Consider the following 22,933-nt stretch of genomic DNA (forward strand, 5'->3'; position numbering starts at 1 on the left):
GGGGGAAGATTTTAAAAGGCACTTTGCAGGGTCCCCACATTGTTCCTAAACAGAGATAGCTCTAGGAACGATCCAAGACATAAGAACCAACTCCTAATGGCCGAGGTCTCTTCACCACCCCCTAATAAAATGAGGTGCTTTTCCTCCCTCCCCAACCAAAGTTGATGGGCACTGTCATTCAAATAGTGCGTTTGTCTTGTGATCAGTTATGTGGGGCAGGGCTTACCTGGGGCCCCCAATATTTGGGGCACCCCTGATCCCAGATCTATGCCCCCCTCCCCACGAAAGCCTCATCCAACGCAGGAGCGCCGGGTGCGCCCGGGCGATGGGAAAGGGGGCAGGCTCACCTGAGCCGAGCTGGCTGCTCCCCTCGCCTGCCCGCCCGCCCGCCCCCCGGCGCCCCTCCCCGGCGCGCGAATGGTGCAGACCAGCTTGCAAGCGTCCGGGTGGCTCTCCCGTTCGCAGGCAAGCGGAGGATTGGCTCGTGCGCTCCCATTCATGCAACCTGCCTGGCTGAGTGCGCCGCGCTCGCTTCGCCCCTCCTGCGCCTGCCTGCGTGTGAGTGTGTGTGTGTGTGTGTGTGTCTCTGTGTGTATAAGAGAGCCAGAAGGCGAGAGAAGGAAGAGAGAGAGAGAGAAGCAGAAGAGGAGGAGGAGGAGAAAGGCACGCGAGGCGATTTTTGGTGGGATTGCAGCTTGCTGGGAAGCCTGGACATTGGAAAGCAGAAAAGAGATGTGCGCGTTCTGATCATCATTTTCACCTCGCTTGGCGGAGAGAGAAATCTGCTGCTGAGAACGGGGAACGGGGCGCTTCCTTTCGATTTGGGGATTTGGCGTTTTTCATGGGTTGGTCTCTGCATGGCTGATCCCGCCTGGTTTTAGGATGAGCCGCGGCCGTTTCCGGGGTTGATTTAGCGCGATCCGCACAGCACCCTCCCGGCTTGGGATCCAGCTGCTGGGCAGATCGGAACGCGCAGGCGGAGCGGACGGCGAGCCCTGCAGAAATGGTAAGCGCCAAAAGGGCTTTTTTATGGTGATGATCTTCCTCTTCCTCCTCCTCCTCCTCCTCGAAGGTCCCCTCCCTGCTGCCTCACCACCCCCACCCCGTTACCTCCCTGGCGCTGTCCTCTTTTCCTCCCCACCCCCACCCGAGCCAGGATTTAGAGAGATCTGCCCGGCTCTCTCGCGATCGCCAGCTGCCTTTCCCACCCTTTGGGCCCGGTTCGTTTCGTGCTGCAATACAGTTGGAAGAAAATCCATCTCTTCCATACACCCATATATATATATGGACGTCTGGGCATTCATTTTTTTTTACTCGCATAGGCTAGAGAAGGGCGATTTAGCCCATAAGCAAAGACACCCCTCCCTGCCTATTTTTGCAACGGCTTGGTTCTCTGCTTTTCAACCCCCGCTATTATTATTTTTTAAGAGATTGCAGACGCGAATCCGTTCAGCTTCCTCGGGTTGAATAGCATTGCCCGAGGGTCGGCGGATCCCTCGCCGTGTAAACTAGGGACAGACCTTCTCTGTGCTGGAAAGCTTGTAGCAAAAGCCTGCGTGACCCCCTTTCTCTTTTCAGTCATTCTTTGGAGGGGGGGCAGAGAGAGAGATCCTGCCCTCAGTTCTGCTGCTAGAGATGTGGGAGGAGGAGATTTAGGGAGGGAGGGAGGAGGAGTTTTTGCCCAATAGATCAATAAGTTATTTCAGAACCACAGGCTGAAGATTAGAAATGGGGTTTGTGGGGGGGTCACCTGCTATTCCTCCCCCCTCCTCCCAAAATCTTCCCATCCTGAGAGTCTCCTTCCTCACCTTGACTCCCCCACCTCCTTCCTTTGGTCTTCTGTGGGTCTGTTTACATCTGCATCTTTGAGGAGCTATGCATACTTTTACCAGGGTGCAAGTCCCATTGAACTCAGTGGGACTTCTTTCTAAGGAAAATCCATGCCTGCTTAAAAAAAGAGAGAGAGAGAGAGGGTAGTTGTTGCTGTTTTAAAGACTGGGGAGAAGTTTTCGGAGTTCCAGCTCCAAAGGAAGGAAGGAAATCTGCCCTCCTGCTAATTATATTTCTAAGCACTTTCCTTCTCATTCTTAGCAGCCAAGTTAGCACTGGGAGACCCTACACCCCTTGAACTCTGGGGATTTGCTTCTGAGCAGACATGTATAGGCTTTTGCTACTGAAGGTGTTGCTGTGTGTGTCTCAGGGAGTGATGTTGCTAGGTGCACGTTGAAATTTGGAATATATAGAGAGAGGAATGCATAGGTAGACACCCAAATAACATGTCCTGCATTGCATTGCCTGTTTTAGTATTGCGTTCATGCACACACACAGGTGCATATTTTTGGCAGGGGGAGTGGGTTTAGATACCTTGGATTTCAGAAGGTATAAAGTGTCTGTTTTTGAACTTGCGTAGCACTGAAGAAAAGAATGTGCTGAAAGAATCGCTTCCAGAACAACACATCTGTCATACGTTGCAACCATTGTCAACCATACTGAGAAAGAGTTTGCTTTTTTGAGACAGGGGGTTCAGCATTCCTGTGGTATGTCTTGTCCTCTTCTGTAGCTGCAAAGCAGATTTGCTCAGGTGGCTGAGACTTTCTAGAAATATATAGTCCTGGCCTTCTAGAAAAGCTGATTTATTTATTTTTGGGTTGTTTTCTTTTTTTTAAAGATGTGTTTTAAGGAACAAACAAATCAACAGCTGTTAATTTGACTGTGTTCTTTTTCAATGCAAACACAAACTTTAATGATCTTGGGCTACCAACTGGCTTTGGGCATCTGATAAGTTAGGTCTTGGTTGCACATTCCTTCCTCTTTGACTAGACGCCGTCTCACGGCAAGAGCAAGGGAGGTCTAACTCGTTCCATATCCATACTGATCTGCTTGGTTGGCCCATTAATGCAACTCACTTTTGGGATGTTCAGAATGCTGTGAACAATGGCAGAGAAGAATGACCCCCCTTTTTTTTTTAAGAAAATGTCCTTCATCCGAGGCACATTATCACGCACCATGTGCTCTTGCCATGTTAGGTGCAACCACAAATGGAAGCTAGGATGTGTGCTTGATACATACTCCCACTGTGTCTTCCTCTGGACCTGGGAAGCATTCTGAACCAAGGGCAAGGTGGAAAAAATGCATCCAAGAGAGAATATATTAGTTCCCAGGGCAGCATTAGGTTTGGGGCAGCCTGGCTGATTAGTTATGGACTTGAGTAATTTGTCTCCGTTTAATTTATTTCACTGGCCTTTCCAGGGCCAGAGATACCTGTGCTTTTCCCCATTTCACAGCCTGTATCTACTTTTGCAGGCTTTGATGAAAGAGCCAGCATGCTCTAGGTAGTAATTTCTCTCTCTCTCTCTGCATGCTAGGCAGAACTTAAAGGGGAAGGTTCACCATTCCTGAAAACCTTGCGTTGTGGCAGAGATTGAAGATTAGAATCCACGAGGCTGGATAGATTATTCTTTTAGAATTCACACACAGAGAGAGAGAGAGGAGAGAGAGAAAGAATCTGTATTATCTATAATAAAGAGAGACCACTCTCGCTTCTGCCTTCTTCCCCGGTCAGCGTGCTAGAGCCAAGGCTCTTGCCGCAAGCCTGCCGGATAATTTCTCCCTGGCTCAGACTGCTTGGGGCCATTAGGCTTCCCTGCTGCCACAATCCCCCTTTGAGGGAAAGGCTGTTTGGGCAGGAAAACCCCGTGCCTGGGTTTCTTTTCAGCAGCTATGCGTGTTGGAATTGGGCTGAGGTTCTTCGGCATTTGCTAAAGAAGGCTTTCTCCAGTCACCTACACAGAGGCATGCTCAACGCTTGGGTGTGTGCTGCTTCTATGAGAGAGAGAGACTGGTGCACTGCCACATGTCTCCGTGTGCATGAACGCACTGTAGTTGTGTGTGTGTGTTTCTGTTTGCAACCTGTTTCCTTTGAAAACTAGCTGTAACAGGAGAACCACTCAGTCAAGGAATTCTACAGGGAGTCTCTCACAACTGCCAAACCACCTTTCTGCATTTCACTTCTCTCTTTTTGCAACCTCCATCACACACACCCCCAAAATATATTTGGGAGGTGGGGTGTCTCTGTAGGGGAAGGGGTTGAGAAAATGTGCTTCTCCTTTGACAAATGTGCAATCCCAGAGTCCGTTGGAGCCGATGAAGACTGTGGCAGATTTACTGGAAGAGGCAAAAATGTTCTGTGTGTATATGCGTGCCATTGAGTAAAAAATAATAATGGAAAGATAGCTGGGATTACTGTACTTGTCTGGTTTCTGGGATTACTGAGGTTAAGTGTGTGTGTGTGTTTCAGAGAAATAGCACTTGGATATTCTGCTATATTGCTAGCACATGCTATGCTTCGCCTTTTTTAGGGAACCGAGTTTTCAGGCAGAAGCTAGGAGTGAAAAATCAGTCAGTTTGGGTTTCTCATTTTCCCCATTTTTAGGTTCGGCTCTTCACATTTCCACACCACTTTGCAATTTATTTATTTTCGAGAGCCCTCTTGAAAACCCACCAGCAGTTTGGGGTGAATTTTTCCTAACACACATATTTTGCATGTTGCTTTTGCCCAATACACACTTTTTTTTGGAGGTGTAAACAATTTCTCCTAACAAGATACATTTGTGTATGCAGTTTCCCCTAAGATGTGCATGACTGTGCAGAGTTTATCCCTGCATATGTGTTTTTGTACACATTGCTTGGCTGACACTGCAAAATTCGGAAAAGTGCAGATTCAGAGAAGAGTGGCTGTGCTTTGGTTCTCAGAAACCCAAAACCGTGTTTTCAGAAAGGGCATATCAGGTACGCTCAACTTTGAATGCAAATTGAATTGAATTTCTTTGCCCACCCTAGGGGACTGCCATTCTTTCTTTGTGCTGTTTCAAGAGACTAATTGGGACCTGATATTTCTTTATGTCCCCCGCTCCCCTGGCATGTATAACAAGAGAAACCCATCTCTTTCCCCCAGCAGTATTTCAATTAAAATACTTGTGCTCTTTTGTTTTATGTGATCCCCCATTCACATGCATTCTGCTACCCAGGAGTGCAACAGTGCACTGAACTCTGGTCCCACTTCTAAAAGGAGGAAGATGCTTAAATAACAAAAGGTCGTCTTCTCTCTCCCTCTCTCCGTTTATTGTTATTTTTTTATCCCAGGGAAAGTCACATCCAGTTTTGTTCACTTTTCTGCTCCAGTGGTTCGTTTTCTGACAGAATCACGTCCTGACCACAGAGCAGAGCTAAGATCTTATGTAACTTGATGTCTCCAGATCTAACGTTGCAAGTGCCACAGTAAGGAAAACGAAAGGTAGGGGGTGTTTGGCGAGATGAACAGTGAATGACACAAGTGGCTTCCTATTAGGGATTTCAGATCAATGTTGCTTTAAGTCGCTTAATCCCAAAATGCTTCGATAGCATTGGCATCGGTCAGATGAGATGGAGCCTTCAGTCTTTGTCTTGTTGAAACCCACAGGCTTCTTACTCCTCAGTAGCACCGTCAAATCAGGGGATGCTGTTGCCCAGTACCTCCAGGCTTTGAACCAGGATGGAACAAGACAGGACAGGTGTGGCTAACCTGCCGCCCTCCAGATGTTGTTGGCAGTGTTCGGAATTAGCCAGGCGCAAGGCGCACTTTGCACCTGCCTTTTGACCACTTGCAACCAAATGAAGATGCCTAGGCTTCAGGATGGAGCCTGACATTTCCACCCTCTGGGGATCATTGGATCCGGGCTGTTTTCACACACTCATACCCTATCCTGTAGAATTCTATCTGTTATATTTTACCTGCACAATGCATTTCGGGAACCAAAACGCCTTTTCTGTGCAGCCTTTTGGGAAAAGAGGTCGGAATAGGCCAATGTAGATGTGTACCGGCCATGGATCAAGTAACGTTTCTTCTCAAAGCTCTTAACCCAGCTCATGGTTGTCATCTGAACTAGCCAGATGTTTAACAGAGAATCAATCACAGTCAGTCTGCCATTTGAAAAATAAGACTTGAGAGCTGCCTTGCCTCCAAATGGTAATTAGACATTCAGTTTTGATGAATGCAACCTTGGTTTAAGGAGCCATTTGGCACCTGGCGTATATATATCTGAGATTCTAATACTGGTTGTTGGACTCAAGGTGGGGAATATAATTCTCTATCCCCATCCCCCTCCATTTCCCCCTCACAACATCCCTGTGAGGTAGGTTAGGCTGAGAGACCATGACCGAGTTGAGATTATTCAGTGAGCTTCATGGCTGACTGAGGATTTGAACCCTGGTCAACTGGGCCTCACCTGTCCAACAGTCTCACCAGGCTGGCTCCCTGGTATCAAATGCCAGCTGAGAGGTTCAAGAAATTCAACAGGGTCACATACCCAGACCCTCCAAGTGCCCCTGTTTTCCAGAGATGGCCTTGGATTTACAGAAGCTGTCCCGGTTTCTGATTTGATCCTGGAAGGTCCCATTAGGACGTCCATATTTTCATCGGAGAAATGTTAGAGGGTATGAAAGCCCCTGCTTTCATTGGAGAAATGTTGGAAGTCATCCGCCCAGCACATCTGAGGCAGCTTATCACATAACCTGGTCTGCGAATGGACTGATATTGCCCTTTAGATCTTATCACCCGTGCAGGGTGTACGTGTGTGAAAAAGTGATTAGATTCTTGCACTCAGCATGCATAGTTTAAGCAGTATGCAAAGCATTTCACGCACTTGCCTTGAAATGTGTGATATCTAAAATGGAGAAGCAGGGATTGAAATTGCCTTTTGCTGATTAAATCTCCATGTGATGGAAATGTTCAAATCAACATCGGCTCAGATTTAATGCCTGATTGCTACCTGCTGCACACTTTGGGCCTATCCGTCCCGGCTAGCCTATTGTTGCTAAAAAGCTAAAATATTTTGTTGCTGCCTTGGAGCTGACAGATTGGCGTATCTGGGCACTTTGACAGAACCGCACACACCACTTCCCAGTGAATTGGGTATTCATGGATCTTTGACCAATATGTTTTCAGAGGGAACAAGATTCTAATGAAAGGCTTCTAAAAATATATACACGTGCGTTTTCACCATGGCAAAGACCTGGGTGATGCTGAGAAGGTAAGGCAGGGGGCGGGCGGGGGCAGCGGGGCGGAGAGAGAAACAGAAAGAAATTGGATCTTTGCATAAGGGGTGGGGGCTAGCTGATTTGTTTCCATGGTATTTCTAAAGAAGATACTCTCCTGCGTAACGTTCTAAAGTTAATGTGCTAATAGGCAAAATAATTTTCCTCGAAATATTTGGACAAGGGGAGCAAATCCCAGGCCCTCCAAGTGTCTCTGTTTTCCAAGGACAGTCCCAGATTTACAGAATCCGCCCCAGTTTCTGATTTGATCCCAGAATGTCCCACTTTCCCTTAGGCTTTCCTTATTTTCATTGGATATAATGTTGGAGGAGGGTATGGCGTTATGTTACTCCCGAGCCAAGGGGATAAGTAACTATACAACCTTTAGAAGACATCGACAGTCCTGTATAGGGACGTTTTTAATGTTTTATTATGTTTCTATATATGTTGGAAGCTGCCTAGAATGGCTGGGACAACCCAGCCTGATGGGTGGGGTATTAATAATAAAAATATGAATATTATTATGGAACAGGACATCCCAATTTTAACTGGAGAAATGTTGGAGGGTATGAGATCCTCCTTCATTGCCATTTTCAATACCCTTGTACCTTGGTTTCCAAACGGCCTAGTTCTTGAACGTTTTGGCTCCTGAACACTGCAAACCAAGAAGTGATTGGTCCGGTTTGCGAACTGTTTTCGGAAGCTGAACATCGGGCGGGGCTTCCATGATTTACGATTCTGCAGCCGTGCTTTGGTTTCTGAACATTTTGGAAGTCAAACGGACTTCTGGAACAGATTCCGTTCAACTTCCGAGGTATGACAGCACTTTGAAAACACAGGGGATCTGTCTTCTTCTAGATCTTGCTGGACTCCAACTCCTATCATCCCCGACCACAGGCCATGCTGGCAAGGGCTGATGGGAATTGGAGTCCACCAACATCTGGAGGTCTCCACTTACCCCACCTGTGGGATAGAGGGACCATCAGCTGACTCAACATAAGGTGGTGTCTTATCATTCTCTGTCCATGGAAGACCCACCTTATTGTACACTTATTGAGTACAGAGCTGCCTGTTTCTGATGTTTCTCAGGGGCCATGTTGGGAGGGTGGAATAATCATGACCTCAATTTGATCAGGAGCAATTTAGCTGAATATTCCTACAATACTTTTTTTAAAGATATGTATCATAAGGCTAGCGTGTCTGTTGGTTAGCGATTACAGAGTTCTAACGGCATTTGTGGAGATCTTATCGTAAACACAATTACATTTGTCGTTCGGTTCTTTTAAGCCAGAAAATACAGATTTGCCTCCTAGGACGGCGGCATCTTTCTTCCAAACAAAGGCGAGCAGAAGTTACTGATGGTCTGCTTAGGATGCTTGATTCACAGAGACAGTCATATTAATTTGCATGTATCAGTCTATTGTAATGGAGAGTCTTTAATTAGATTGTGTTGATAGGGCTGAAAGCCAGCCTTTGGTTACATAAAAAGAAATACAGACCGGGAAAGCCAGCCAGGTTCGTTTATTCATTCTGACAATCTGTATACCGCCAGCAAGCCAATCGGGAGCCTGGGGCGACACGTGTGTCCTGTGCCTGGGGGAGGGGCCAGCCACCCATGGGGGCAGGGACAGTGTGGGGCCTCTGTGGAGTCTGCATGCCTCCTCCCACTCAGCTGCCCTACAGCTGAGGGGAGGCAATGGGCGGACTGCTTGGGGCAGCGCAGAGCCTGCGGGCGCCCAAACCACCGCGTCACTCCCAGGAGAGACGTGTGGCTCAGGCGCCCTGCAGGCCCTGCTGTGAGTGCCACTCGGCATTTTGTCACCCCCTCAGTGGGGACATCCGGGGCGGTCCGCACCTACCACACCCTCCTTGCTACGTCCATGCATACCACTTCATTACGATTGGGTGCAAGAAACTCGAGGCAATGAAAATGAGTTAAAATGGCAAAATCAGAATCCATTGGAAATGCATAATGGAATAAAAAAAGTTTTCAATGGGTGCTCGAAGTTCAGCAGGGCAGTTGCCTGTCTGACCTGAAGTGGAAGGGAGTTTCATAAACCCACAGTTCCTGGTGGATATGAGTTATGCATCTGAGTAATGGAAGAATCACTAACATTGACTTCAATATAGAAATAATAGAAGGTAAAAACAAAATATTGTCTAAATTATATGACATATTACTGGAATGGCATACAAAGGACGAGGAAGTCAAAGAGGCAATGATTAAATGGGCATCTGATTTTGGATATAACATCGAGTTTGAAAAGTGGTTGAAATTGTGGAATAGAGATATTAAATTTACGGCCTGTACGAGCCTGAGAGAAAATGTTTGGAAAATGCTCTATAGATGGTACCTCACGCCGGCAAAACTGGCTAAAATGTATAGATCAGAAAATAAGACATGCTGGAAATGTGGTGAAGTGCAGGGAGACCTCTACCATATGTGGTGGCAATGCAACAAGGTGAAGGTTTTTTGGGAAGCAATTTATAATGAACTTAAAAAAGTTTTTAAATATACTTTCCCCAAAAGACCTGAGGCCTTTTTGCTGGGAATTATGGGTAAGGAAATAAAAAATGAAGACAAAAAAATATTTTTCTATGCCACCACAGCCGCAAGAATTATGCTGGCACAAAACTGGAAAATAGAAACTATACCTAATGTAAGTGACTGGCAGGTCAAAATGATTAACTATGCTGAGCTAGATAGATTAACAAGCAGAATTCGAGACCAAGATGACCAGAAATTTCAAAAAAATTGGAGTAAATTTTGGAAATATATTGGAACGGATATATAGGAGGAACTGGCGGTATTAGAAAAACTTTATCAGCTAATAACTATAAACTTTAATAAACTAATTACGCTACCTGGGATTTATTTGATACTTACCTAAAGGGTGAAGGGAAGTCAAAGGCTAAGTAGAGCCCAAGGTTTATATTATTTGTTGGTATGATTGTACGTTTTTCTTTTTGTAGAGCATGAAAATAGGATGAATAAGTCATGTTAAAATGCTTATTTTTGTATGTGTCTGTACTTTTTTCTTTTTTTTCTTTTTCTACAAATTCTTGAATAAAAATTTACTTGCAAAAAAAAAAAAACATTGACTTGCCTGAAGACCTCAGTGATTGGGCAGGGATCTAAGGGATCAGGCAGTCTCTGAGGCATCCTGGATCCAAGTCAGGGTAGATAAAAATCATTGATTTTTTAAAATAATAATTTTAAAAAATTAGATTTAAAAACAATTAAATCAAATTTTTAAAATAAAATGCTTTCGGAGGAAAAATCTTTCTAAAGCTAGTTTTCTATTTAAGTTACATTATAGTCCAAAGGCTATTCATCAGGAAATAAGGATTTGTTTTAAGTTTTTCAGATGTGCTAAAACTTAGTCTGTTTTTTTTTTTAAATTGTTTAACCACATCAGTTAACAAACATGAATACATATGCTGTAATGTTATTGTTTTGGTTAAATAAATAGTTTAAATTGTTATTAAGGAAATGATTATTTCCCCCCTTTCCTAAAAAGGTACAGCAGAAAAGTTGTCCAAACATAAACAGTTAACTTATTAAACCTCACAATAATTTCATAATTATCTGTCTATGTATTTCTAATAATTGGGATGTCCGTCTTCACACTTAGATTCATCTTAACAGAATTGGAATGGCAGTGAGGAAAGGAAGGCAAGGCACACAGCTATTAGGAGATTTTATGAGCCCCGCGCAATTTTATTTGTTTTAACACAGGTCCATTTTTTGTGCATATGCTCTTTTATCCCTAGCGCAAACTGGAAACAACTGGGGCTGCTACCAGAGATGGCTTCTGCCCAGCAGATTTACTGTCGAAGATTGTGCTTTGTTTGCACTCTGCTGGGGAGAGGAGATTGCACTTTGCTTGCACCTCTTTTAATGCAAGGTGTGGACAGCGCACTGGGTGGGGGGGAGTGTGCTTGGATTTGGCATTAGCAGAGCATAGACCTGGCCTGAGGTGCGCTAATTAATGCAGGAGTTAGTGCATTAGTCAGAAAGAATCAGGCCAAGCATGCCTCCTGCTTGCCCCTGATCCACATTTCCAACCCCATATATTCTCCGAAGCCACTTCTCTGATTACAGCAGCACCAGTAGTCATGAGCACTTGATTCCAAGCTTGGACTTGATTTTCCTTCCCCACAGTCCTGTGTCAACAAAAATACCCTGAGTAAGCTTTGCAGAATTGGCACGCACGCCGTGGTAGCTAGCCTTACATCACATTGCTCTGAATATTTCATGAAGGCCTTTCTAAATGTGTACTACGCTACCAGTCTGTGTATTTGGGAGCGCAGGAATCCCATGTGCTGCGGCTGGCGAGATTCATTTTTCAGCTGCAGAGTGCCATGGCGTGTTATGATAGGACAGGGCTCAGCTACTGTCACCCAGAGGCCAAATCTGACTCTCTGGTGGGTGCCAACCGCCCTTCCCTCAGTTGCCAACTCCAGGCGCAAAACTGGTGTGTTGATGAACGGTGATAGCGGCAAGTAGCCTCAGCTTCTTGGCCACCCACAGGGGAAAATGGCACCCAGACCTTTCGTTGTGGGGACCGTAACGTGCCAATTGGCGATGAGCTTATATAACTGAGTTTCTAACACTTGTTAGAGTGCTTTTGTGTTCCGGTCCTGCTTGCCAGCATCTGGTTGGCTTCTGTGAGAGCAGGATGAAAGGACACATGTGGTGCAGGGGTCCAAACCACTGAGCCTCTTGGGCTTGCTGATCAGGTCGGTGGTTCAAATCCCCGCAACGGGATGACCTCCCGTTCCCCTGTCCAAACCTAGCAGTTTGAAAGCACGCCAGTGCAAGTAGATAAATGGGTACCGCTGCGGTGGGAAGGTAAATGGCGTTTCCATGCGCCTGGTTTTCGTCACGGTGTCCCGTTGTGCCAGAAGCAGTTTAGTCCTGCTCGCCACATGACCCGGAAAGCTGTCTGTGGACAAACGGCGGCTCCCTCGGCCTGAAAACGAGATGAGCGCCACAACCCTGTAGTCACCTTTGACTGGACTTAATCCTTCCATTGGACCAGATCCAGCAGGCTCTTCTTATGATCTTATGTCATAAGAAAACTGCAGAGATAGCGCAGGATAGTGCGCACCCTGGAAATGATCTCTTTCAGCTTCTGCCTTCTGGAAGAAGGTACAGGGTTATAAAGACTAGGACTAGCCACCTGAGAAACAGTTTCTATCCAAATGCGATTTTGGTTTTAAACGCAGTGTAAGGTAGTCCCTATGGGAGTATATTGTATTTAATTATGGGGTCTCAGAGTTTTTAGGGGGTTAACCAGGCTATAGCAGGGATAGCAGACTTGTTGGTTTTTGAATGTCCGATGTAGATTTTTTCCAGTTTCATTGTTCTGTATGGGACAATGGCAATAAAGATTATCGTATCTTATGTAGGCTAGCTTAGACTCACACACCCTTCTCTGTCCTCCACCCAGGTGTAAAGGTAAAGGGACCCCTGACCATTAGGTCCAGTCATGACTAACTCTGGAGTTGCGGCGCTCATCTCGGTTTATTGGCCAAGGGAGCTGGCGTACAGCTTCCAGGTCATGTGGCCAGCATGACTAAGCCACCTCTGGCGAATCAGAGCAGTGCACGGAAACGCTGTTTACCTTCCCGCCGGAGCGGTACCTATTTATCTACTTGCACTTTGATGTGCTTTCGAACTGCTAGGTTGGCAGGAGCAGGGACAATGGTAGCTCACCCAGTCACGGGGATTCGAACCGCAAACCTTCTGATTGGCAAGTGCTAGGCTCTGTGGTTTAACCCACAGCGCCACCCGTGTCCCTCTACCCAGGTGAGGAAGAGGCATTAGCCGAACTCAAGGGCACATTGTAGCCAGCCAGAAGCACCCAAGGAGGCTGCAAAGCAGGGGAGGGTTTGTAGCCTGGAGAGAATTCCATGGGTTAGACACCCCCACTTTGGCTTACCATGTGCGGATCAGGTCAGTGTCACGGGTACTGCTATCTCTGACTCCCCCCCACCCCCCACCCCGGCTATAAACCTCCAGCTCACCAGATGCAAGATATACTCCGGCTAAGAAAAATAAGTTTGAGAGTTCTCGGCTTTTATTTCATTGGCGAGAGGCTTAAAAGCTTTGTTATCCGAAAGATCTCCTGCCTTCGCATCCGTTTCTCGTCTCTGCGCTCCACACTTTTCCACATCCAAGAGTTTAGTGATTTAATGTTCTTCTAAAGTTTCTGCAAAGAGAGAGCTGCTTCTCTTCTTCTTCCTGAAGCCTTCCACATGCCGTTCCTCTCAGCTCCCCAGAGGCACTGATAAGCATGAGATTCCTGCTTTGCAGGAGACCTGAAAGTCTATCGCAACTTTTTAGAAAGCATTAGGAGGGAGGTGGCTCTGACGTTTCCAAGCGTGGTGATTGGAGTGGGGTCAAGGTATCTTCATCATCTGAGTATACATGGTCACAAAATGTATTTGTGCATTGTTATTACCTTGGTTATTGGCACCTGCCAAGCTGTCTATTGCACAGAAATGGAAATTTCCGCGCGAGTTGTCTCTTGCATTATGGCATAAAAATGCCTGGGCTGAACAAATAACCCACAAAAGTTGTGTACTCAAAGGGAAAAGATCTTTGGCATAGAATCATAGAGTTGGAAGGGATCCCGAGGATCATCTAGTCCAACCCCCTGCAATGCAGAAATATTCAAGTGTCCCTTACGGGAATTGAACCTGCAACCTTGGCATGATCAACACCACGTTCTAACCAACTGAGCTATAGCAGGATCTGTGCCACACTTTGATTTGGTGGGACTTCATATCTTACGTTTCAACGAAAGATCTACGTGTTGGGATATTTTGTCTACGTGCCGTTTGATGCAGCTTCTCACAAAGCAATTAAGAGTTGGCCGAAGGCCAAGAAGTCTGAGTAGAGGGAGTTATTCTGCCTAGAGATATGGGACCTTGGATACAGCTCTACTATAGCTTGAGGTCTCCACATAGGCCTGATGACTCACAACCTTCCTTGCTGGATAGTTTGTTGGCCAGTGGTGTTCTGAGAGTCGTTTGGAGTTTGTTAAGAGAGAGAGTTTAAGATCCATGTCTGTATCTTGTATATAGTAACTTGTAGGAGTCTGCTGTAAATAATAAACACCTCTAAGTAACCAAGCTACTGGTAGAAGCGTCTTGTTTCTGCTTCATCCTTCCTGCCTGCAACTGATTGCTTCTGGAAGTCTGTGTATGCTCTGCTATATTCAACTGGGTCTGGCTAAGATCCTGCAAGAGGTTAAAGTTGCTTACCTGCACTTTAAAAAGAAAGACTTCCTGATGAGCATTTATGTATAAGTTTGCACATATAGAATTGTACACATCTCTCAAGTGACTTTCCAGATTTCTGGGTTGGATTCAGCAGTACTTAGTTGTTACCTATTTTGTCAATTTTGTGGAGTGCAAATAAATAAATAGGACAGGATAGAACCACACTTCGGGGAGTTTCTCCATTTCTCCCATGATAGGTAGTGATGGCCACAAACTTGGATGACTTTCAAAAAGGAAGTAGAGAAATTCATGGAGGCAAAGGCTGCCAGGGCCACTGGCCATGGTGCCTTATGTTCTGCCTGTGCTGTTGACGTACCTCTGAGTACCAGTTGCTAAGGATACAAAGGGGGGAGTGTTTGTAACACGCCCTGGGGGGGGGCACTGCCCCGGTATGAGACAAACCTCTCCAGGTGTTGTCCGGTGTTGTGCTCCCCCTTGATGGACATCACTCTTCATTGATGTCCATCCCGGGGGAGATGGACACAGGTTGGATGATCCTGTGCACGCTATTAATCAGCAGAGTTAACAGTGATGACTGGAAGCGTGAATGTGAGCATCCTAAGTAGTAGTAGTAGTAGTAATGATTTATTATTTGTACCCCGCCCATCTGGCTGGGTTTCCCCAGCCACTCTGGGCAGCTTCCAACAAAGATTAAAATACATTAAAATGTCACCCATCAAAAACTTCCCTGAACAGGGCTGCCTTCAGATGTCTTCTAAAAGTCTAGTAGTTGTTGTTCTCTTTGACATCTGGTGGGTGGGCATTCCACAGGGTGGGTGCCACTACCAAGAAGGCCCTCTGCCTGGTTCCCTGTAGCTTTGCTTCTCGCTGCGAGGGAACCACCAGAAGGCCCTCAGAAGTGGACCTCAGCGTTCGGGCAGAACGATGGGGGTGGAGACGCTCCTTCAGGTATACTGGGCTGAGGCCGTTTAGGGCTTTAAAGGTCAACACCAACACTTTGAATTGTGCTCGGAAACGTCCTAAGGATTTATTAAGCAATATTTACAGGACAGATCATAATGGCGTCTGCTCTCTTCTTCAGCAGCAGGCAGAGAGAGAAAAACACAGTGCAACAGCACAACATAACGGAAGAGATAAGACGTAACTTCCGCCCTCAGACTTCCCCAGCTCAGGAAAGTAAACAGTGACACGTGGCTATCTGGCCACATATCAGCAATGGAGGAGAGATTTGCTAACAGGGAGGGGCCTGTTGCGTTCAAGTTGTTTTTGTGGGCTTTCTCCTGGGGCGCCTCTAAGCCACCCTGCAAGCAGTACGATGGAGGAGATGGACCTTTGTCTTTATCCAGCCAGTCTCTTTGTGTGTTTTCAAGGTGGGCAATGTGGCACTCAAAGCAATTTCCGGGCTGTTTACTTACACCTCCCCGCAGAGGTGCTCCAGCACCTGGGGCTAGCCTACCTTGGGGGCGGGGCAAGTGTCCCAGGGGGCGGGGCAGCGATGTCACCCCCCTCAGGGATGCCACCCAGGGCCGGCCGCACCTACCGCACCCCCTTCCTCCGCCAGTGGCTCCCCGTTATGAAGAGATTGTGGAATATGTAAACCTCACAGCAACATGGCATCTCCACTGAGCTTTGGGAATAAAAGGTGGTTGATGGACAACATAATTTCCACTTTGGGATCTGAATCAGGGTTCGAAATTAGCCGGGCGCATTTTGCACAGAGATTTTGACCACTTGCGACCAAGTCAAGCTGCCCGGATGCCAGGATGGGACCTTGTATTTTCACCATTTGGGGATCCTAATACTCCATCCTGTACAATTCCAACACTTATATTTTATCTGTACAATCAGAATGAATTTCTGGAACCAAAGTACAAAGTGCAGCCAGAGCTGGAGCAGTGATGAACATTATAGTTAATTGTTGTAGCTTGTCTTCACTTCCCTCTTCCACTGCCCTGCTCACAGTTGTGAAGATCATTCCTACGTTATGGTTGGTCCGTGGTCAGCATTAAGAAAAATAGGTTGGAATAGGCCAATATGTGGACTCTCCCTGGATTGGGTAACTTTTCTTTACGTTGTCAAAGCTCTTAACCTAGCTCAAGGTTGTCATCTGAACTAGCCATATGTTTAACTGAGACTTAATCACAGGGCCTTCTCGGTGGTGGCGCCCACCCTGTGAAACGCCCTCCCATCAGATGTCAAGGAAATAAACAACTATCTGACTTTTAGAAGACATCTGAAGGCAGCTCTGTTTAGGGAAGTGTTTAATGTTTGATGTTTTGTGGTTTTAATATTCTGTTGGGAGCTGCCCAGAGTGCCTGGGGATACTCAGCCAGATGGGCGGGGCATAAATAAATTATTGTCAGTCCATCATTTGAAAAATAAGCCTTTAGAACTGTCTTGCCCCAAAATGGCAACTAGAGATTCTGTTTTGGCAACTGCAACCTTGGTTTAAGGAGCCATTTGGCACCTAGCTTATACAGTGGTACCTCAGGTTAAGAACTTAATTTGTTCCGGAGGTCCGTTCTTAACCTGAAACTGTTCTTAACCTGAGGTACCACTTTAGCTAATGGGGCCTCCTGCTGCTGCTGCGCCGCCGGAGCACGATTTCTGTTCTCATCCTGAGGTAAAGTTCTTAACCCGAGGTACTATTTCTGGGTTAGCGGCGTCTGTAACCTGAAGCGTCTGTAACCTGAGGTACCACTGTATATCTGAGCTTCCAACACTAAATTGTGAAGGCTTGCTTAACCCCCACACCTGCTTCCAAGCCGTGGCACCATTCAAGCTTGAGGCTCAGCCCCATGAGCCACCACCAGACCTAGGTAAGGAATACCTGTGTTAGTTTTAATATTAGCTTGTAATGAGTCAGACCCTTGCTCAGTATGCTGATGGGCAGAATTACCAGGAGATGCCAGCGATTTCAACTGGGACCTTCTGCCTGCAAAGCACCAAGCTAGGGCCTTTTCTGCCGAACAAATGCCTTTGCGTCAAAACAAATAATAAAAAAGGCTTCAAGTGAAGTCTGCGATGAAAACGCTATATACTGTGGTGTCTTGTGACTATTTTTAAACCTGCATCGGGCTTGAGCAGCGATGGCTTTGAATTATTCAACGTTTTTCTCTTTCCCTTCCATGGCTGTCCTCAACCGGAAAGCTTCCCATTGTTAGGAAAGGCTGTAACTCCAAGGGCAGGAGCGATGCCAGTGGGCTTCAGTGGTCTACCAGGATTTATTTATTCGCTTGTTCTGCACAGCAGCCTCCGACCCCTGCCCAGTTTCCAGCAAGGAAACTGGCGGGCAAGATATTAAATCATAACTGGCCAAACATGGTCAACGACTGAGGCATAGCTGCGCCGAACGCAGAGAGGTGGGCAGTAGAAAGGATTTTTTTGCGGTTTTAAGTACCAAACGCTTGTGTGTCAGTTTGAAATCTGCTGGAGGGAACAGCCAAGGTTTTTAAAGCATTCAGACCATTCAGTAAACATTATTAGGCCCCAAAGGTAATTTAAAACCACATCTGTTAAAACCATATGTGGGGTATATATATACTTCTTTTAAATGTTGGTTTACAGTTCAGAGTTACTCTGTTTTCTTGAGGGTTGTCTTCACCAGGAAACCCCTTCGTTGTAAAAGGAAGGGACTGATGGACTTCAAGTGACTGGGATGCAAAAAGAAAAAAAGAAAACGAACCAAACGCTTATCTGTTCTTTAATTGATGGCCTAGACTTTAAGTGGGTAACTGGAAGCGTGATGGAAAGAGAACAATCTCTTGAATGAGACGCTGCGCTCTGGCCTGTGGGTTACCGAGCTTATAAATGTTGCTTCATTTTGGGTTCCTCATTTCCATTTACAGCCTTATGGGGGATTTAATGGGGGCTGACAACCCATCTGGAGAGGCCTACAAAACACAGGCTGTAATCCTAAACCCAGTTTTAGGGAATCAAGTCCCATTGGGCACTATAGGACTCACTAGAGGAGAGTATTGCTTGCGGCTCTCATGGGTTGCAGCGACTGAGGATGTAGTGTATATTGTGGTGGGGGTCAGACTGTGGAGACTGGGGTTCAAATCCCTGCTCAGCTATGGAGTTTACTTGGACAAGTCAACCTCTGCTTAACCTAGAAAGGTAAAGGTAAGTCAGTTAAGTCCAGGCGCAGAAAACTCTGGGGTTGCAGCGCTCATCTTGCTTTACAGGCCAAGGGAGCCGGCGTTTGTCCGCAGACAGTTTTTCCGGGTGGCCAACATGACTAAGCCGCTTCTGGCGCAATGGAACACAGAAACCAGAGCAGCGCACGGAAATGCTGTTTACGTTCCCGCTGGAGTGGTACCTATTTATCTACTTGCACTTTTTGGCGTGCTTTCAAACTGCTAGGTTGGCAGGAGCTGGGATCAAGCAACAGGACCTCACCCCATTGCAGGGATTCGAGTGCCTGGAGGCGGTTGGAGGGTGGATAGTGGCTAACAGATTGAGGTTGAATCTTGACAAGACAGAAGTACTGTTTTGGGGAGATAGGGGGTGGGCAGGTGTGGGGGATTCCCTGGTCCTGAATGGGGTAACTGTGCCCCTGAAAGACCAGGTGCGCAGCCTGGGAGTCATTTTGGACTCACAGCTGTCCATGGAGGTGCAGGTTAATTCTGTGTCCAGGGCGGCTGTCTACCAGCTCCACCTGGTACGCAGGCTAAGACCCTACCTGCCTGCAGACTGTCTCGCCAGAGTTGTGCATGCTCTAGTTTATCTCCCGCTTGGACTACTGCAATGCGCTCTACGTGGGGCTACCTTTGAAGGTGACCCGGATACTGCAATTAATCCAGAATGCGGCAGCTAGACTGGTGACTGGGACTGGCCGCCAGGACTACATAACACCAGTCCTGAGAGATCTGCATTGGCTCCCAGTACGTTTCCAAGCACAATTCAAAGTGTTGGTGCTGACCTTTAAAGCCCTAAATGGCCTCGGTCCTGTATACCTGAAGGAGCATCTCCACCCCCATCGTTCAGCCCTGAGATCCAGTGCCGAGGGCCTTCTGGCGGTTCCCTCGCTGCGAGAAGTGAGGGAACCAGACAGAGGGCCTTCTCGGTTGTGGCGCCCACCCCGTGGAACACCCTTCCTTCAGATGTGAAGAAAATAAGCAGCTATCCTATCTTTAAAAGACATCTGAAGACAGCCCTGTTCAGGGAAGTTTTTAATATTTAATGCTGTACTGTTTTTAACATTTGATTGGGAGCTGCCCAGAGTGGCTGGGGAAACTCAGCCAGATGGGTGGGGTATAAATAATAAATTATTATTATTATTCTGATTAGCAAACCCAAGAGGCTCAGTGGTTTAGAACACTGCGCCAGCCACGTCCCGTGTTTAACCTACCTAACGGAATTGTTGTGTGTTTCCTCCCCTTTATAAGTTTCCCTTGTTGCTGTATGTCACCTAGGGCGATTTTTCGTTAAAACCAGGCGACTCATAAATGGCAGCAATAAATACATAACAGCAGAAAAAATGGCATAGGAGAGGGAAAAGAGGAAGGTGGGAACCATTTTCAGCATGCTCAAATGGGGAAATGACTGAACTTGGTAGTTCTCGTGAAGCTAGTGCGTCTCTTCTGAATCAAGCCTGTGATGGATTGGAGAAGGGAAAGCCCACAGACACATGACCCAAACACACATTCAGGCATACGCTGATGTATGCGGTGGGAATAGGCAGTGCCAGAGTTAGGTATAAGCTAAACAAGCTATAGCTTAGGGGCCACTCTCTTGGGGAGGCCTCAAAAATTTTAAAAGAAAAAAAGTGGATGTACATTTCCAAAATAGAAGATAAAAAACAAATAAAATAAAACCTACATACAGCAACAGTGTTTTGTGTTGTGTAGGCTCTTATGATGTAAATAGTGGGCCCCACCTGCTAGCCTGCTCCCTCAAATATCACTGGTTTGCTCCTTTCTATATATAGGGTGCCTCCATTCTTCATGGACTGCTTGCATGGCAACATGTGCAAATGGCTTGAGATACCTATTAGGTTCATAAATTACCATGTAGCATATACCCAACACACAAAAACAGGGACAATTTGTTGTTGACAAAGGACAGCTGGACATGTAAAGAGCCCCATTCCCTTCAGTAGCTTAGGGCCTCATCAGACCTAAATCCAGCCCTGGGGGTAGGTGATATGATAGTTATCTTCAATCATTTGAAAGGTTGTCCCATGGAAAATGGAGCGAGCCTCTTTTATGCTGCTCCAGAGGATGGTACCCAAACCTATGGATACAAGTTACAAGAAAAGAGATTCTGACAAAACGTTAGGAAGAACTTTCTGGTGGTCAGAGCTGTTCAGCAGTGGAACGGTCTCTCTCAGCAGGTGGTGGACTCTCCTTCATTGAAATTGTTAAATTGATGTTGGGCAAAATATTCCTGCACTACAGGGGGTTGGACTAGATAGATAGATAAATAAATAAATAAATAAATTTTTATTTATACCCCACCCTTCCCAGTTCAGAAAACCGGGCTCAGAGCTGCTAACAAACATTTAAAACACTTAATTGATGCAACAAAAAAACAGCATATAATACAGCAAAAAACGTGAATAATAATAAATTCAGAATTCAAAAATCAATTTAGGGGGAAAATCCATCCAATAAACATTAGATGATCACCAGGGCTAGCTGGCTAGATTAGTCCTATTTGGGCCAGCGAGGAGACCAGGGGAGAATTACCGTATTTTTCGCACCATAGGACGCACTTTTTCCCCTCCAAAAATGAAGGGGAAATGTGTGTGCGTCCTATGGTGCGAATGCAGGCTTTCGCTGAAGCCTGGAGAGTGAGAGGGGTCGGTGCGCACCGACCCCTCACGCTCTCCAGGCTTCGCGGACCTCTTCGCAAGGAGCGGGAGCACTCCGGCTCCTTGCGGAGAGTTGCCAGCATGCCGAAGCCTGCGCGCGCTGAGCTCAGCGCGCCCAGGCTTCGCGGACCTCTCCGCAAGGAGCCGGAGCGCTCCGGCTCCTTGCGGGGAGTTGCCAGCATGCCGAAGCCTGCGCGCGCTGAGCTCAGCGCGCCCAGGCTTCGCGGACCTCTCCGCAAGGAGCCGGAGCGCTCCGGCTCCTTGCGGGGAGTTGCCAGCATGCCGAAGCCTGCGCGCGCTGAGCTCAGCGCGCCCAGGCTTCGCGGACCTCTCCGCAAGGAGCCGGAGCACTCCGGCTCCTTGCGGGGAGTTGCCAGCATGCCGAAGCCTGCGCGCGCTGAGCTCAGCGCGCCCAGGCTTCGCGGACCTCTCCACAAGCAGCGGGAGTGCTCCCACGGCTTGCAGAGAGCTGCCTGTTTGCGGGCTGGGGTCGGGGGAAGCTCGAGCTTCCCCCGCCCCAGCCCCGCGCCTGGGGGGGGGAAAATAATTTTTTCCCCTTTATTTCCCCCCCAAAAAATGGGTGCGCCCTATGGTCCGGTGCGCCCTATGGTGCGAAAAATACGGTAGCTGTGGGATCCCAGAGCAGGTAATTTTCATAAAAAGGGGAGGGGGAGGGAAGGAAGGGAAATAAAATATCAGGCTAAATTCAAATTGAAAGCCAGGCAGAATAGCTCTGTCTTACAGGCCCTGCAGAAGTTAAATCCTGCAGAGCACTGGTCGGAGCATTCCACCAGGTCGGAGCCATCACTGAGAAGGCCCTGGCCCTGGTGGAGGATAATCTGACTTCCTTAGAGCCTGGGACCTCTAAACTATGATTATTCATGGACCTTAAGGTCCTCTGCAGGGCATACCAGGAGAGGCGGTCCTGTAAATATGAGGGCCCTAAGCCACAATGGGCTTTAAAGGTGATCCACGTGGGTACTCTCAACTATAATCCCATTCTACGATCTCAGTGCATGGAAGGCATTGTATTTCAAATAACACAAACCTTCTGCAATGGTAGATCTAGAGGTGGCCTGGACACTCATGCAAATTACCACATGATGCTCCATCAGCAATATGTGAGCACCAGCAGTCTTAAGTCGAGAGGCTGTTAGGGATTGCTAATAGTCCCCCAAGCTTCTGTGATTACATCCACATATACAAACAGCAGACCACAGTGTAATCATAGCTCTAATTAAAGTTTTGGTTAGCGAACATTTTCCAGGCTTGAAATATCTCCACCTGCCGCAGCCATTGAGAAACATGTGTAAATCTCTGAAAATGAGGTTGTTGTGCTCTTTGTTTTCTAAGTGCTTTTTGGCATAGACATTTTATTGCGTATGAAGTTTTATTAGTAGCGGTATAATAAAGATGTGGCTTGCATGGGAATGGGACCAGCTTTTCCTCATTAAGAGAGTGCCCCTGTTAATTTGCTGACATCATCAGCTCAGCCATCAGTTTCCATTTCCATTCTGCATTAAGGAACTTCGATGGAGAGGCGGTGGCTGCTTTGCATATGGGCGGGGCCAGAGTGGCAGTCAAGGGCGGAGTCTATAGAAAAGTGGTTTTTCAGTGTGCGACCCGTGTCTTTATTTACACCGAAGTTTATTCCATTTCCCTGTCTGTGAATTCCTGCATTAAGTTTTGACCTTTCACACAACGGGGGGAAATCCGCTTTTGAAAAACCAATGGAATGTAAGTCGTGTTCAGCGCTCATTTATGTGCTATTTGACTCCATAAAAAATCCAT

The 22,933-nt window shown here is 46.9% G+C and overlaps 1 protein-coding gene across 11 annotated transcripts in view; it reads left to right on the forward strand.

Moving 5' to 3' along the window:
* Positions 1-460: 460 nt before the first annotated feature.
* The window catches only part of TENM4 (teneurin transmembrane protein 4), a 628,724-nt gene continuing 606,251 nt past the window's right edge, over positions 461-22,933 (forward strand). For 6 of the 11 annotated variants that reach the window (XM_081909497.1, XM_081909498.1, XM_081909499.1 and 3 more), the window contains exon 1: positions 462-1,006. The gene's annotated coding sequence lies outside the window, so the exon portion shown is untranslated. Of the gene's footprint in view, positions 1,007-22,933 lie in introns of all 11 variants that reach the window. The other 5 variants (XM_081909492.1, XM_081909496.1, XM_081909502.1 and 2 more) reach the window with 1 other exon arrangement.

The sequence above is a fragment of the Podarcis melisellensis genome, assembly GCF_964234715.1.
Source record: "Podarcis melisellensis genome assembly, chromosome: 4".
Taxonomy (NCBI): Eukaryota; Metazoa; Chordata; class Lepidosauria; order Squamata; family Lacertidae; genus Podarcis; species Podarcis melisellensis.